This window comes from Cebus imitator, unplaced genomic scaffold (genome assembly GCF_001604975.1).
Source record: "Cebus imitator isolate Cc_AM_T3 unplaced genomic scaffold, Cebus_imitator-1.0 Scaffold22, whole genome shotgun sequence".
In the NCBI taxonomy this organism is placed as follows: Eukaryota; Metazoa; Chordata; class Mammalia; order Primates; family Cebidae; genus Cebus; species Cebus imitator.
Window position 1 is genome coordinate 1,417,861 of NW_016107337.1, and position 1,558 is coordinate 1,419,418.

The window sequence follows — 1,558 nt, forward strand, 5'->3', positions numbered from 1 at the left end:
TTTTTAATAGAGACAGGATTTCTCCATGTTGGTCAGGATGGTCTCAAACTCCCAACCTCAGGTGATCTGCCTACCTTGGCCTCCCAAAGTGCTGAGATTACAGGCATGAGCCACCATGCCTGGCTAACATTAGGTCTTACAAGGAGGAGAGAGACGGCATCAGCCCAGGAAAAACCAGAGCCTGAACAGGGTGTGGAAACCACCTATTCAGGTGGCAGCACATGAAGATGGCAGCAGCCCAGGTGGATGATGGGAGCCCACGTGGGATGCCCCACATCTTCATGTGCTGCCCCATGCACCCCCATGAGCGCCCATGGGGGTGTCTGGGGGTGCATGGGGCAGCACATGAAGATGATGCAGCCCAGGACACCAGCATTGTGTGGAGGTAGGGGAAGTGATGGCAACAGTAAAGGAAGACTAGTTACATACAGGAAGATGAACCCAATAAGTACATATATTTCAAATAAGGGAGACATGAAAAAATGACAAAAACATGGAAAGGCAGAAAAGTAAAATAAAACCCATGGTATTCAACCGGAATTAGAGATATCAGCATGAACTCATGGTTTGCACATATAGAAATAAATACAGTTGGTGTGCTGTGTGAATATTGATAGATAGGTGGACAGACAAATAGTATGTACGTATATGCATGTATTTCCTAGTCATGCTCACTGAAAAGACACACAAACATCAGCTTCCCAGATCTTGCTTTTTCTTTTTTCTTCTTTTCTTTAGACAGAGTCTTACTCTCTTACATAGGCTGGAGTGCAGTGGCATGATCTCAGCATACTGCAACCTCCACCTTCCAGGTTCAAGTGATTCTCGTGCCTCAGCCTCCCAAATAACTGGGATTACAGGTGTGCACTACCACACCTGGCTAATTTTCATATTTTTAGGATTTTGCTATGTTGGCCAGGCTGGTCTTGAACTCCTGGCCTCAAGTGATCCACCTGCCTTGGCCTACCAAAAAGTGCTGGGAGTACAGGCGTGAGCCACCATGCCTGGTCCCAGATCTTGGTCTCTAACTATCATTTGTCACCTAAAAGAAATCTGTGGAGCTCTGAGGAGAAATGACTGATTCTAAGATTAGCAAAGCATAGGTCCAAAATGAGCCTAGAATGCTTTGCTGTCCCAGAAAGTAAAGAAGTGGTCAAAGTAGGGTAGGGATGGATCAAAATAGTGTGGCAGGTGAAGAAGCACTCACTGGCCAAATCTGGGTAATGTGAAAATCAAAATAAATTATGATAATAAAATAATATAATCTGAGGCCGGGCACGGTGGCTCACCTCTGTAATCCCAGCAGTTTGGGAGGCTGAGGTGGGTGGATCACTTGAGGTCAGGAGTTTGAGACCAACCTGGCCAATATGGTGAAACCCTGTCTCTACTAAAAATACAAAAATTAGCAGGCACAGTGGTATATGCCTGTAATCCCAGCTACTCAGAAGGCTGAGGCAGGTGAATTGCTTGAGCCTGGGAGGCAGAGGTTGCAGTGAACAGAGACTGAGCCACTGCATTCCAGCCTGGGTGACAGAGCTAGAGTCTGTCTCAAAAAAAA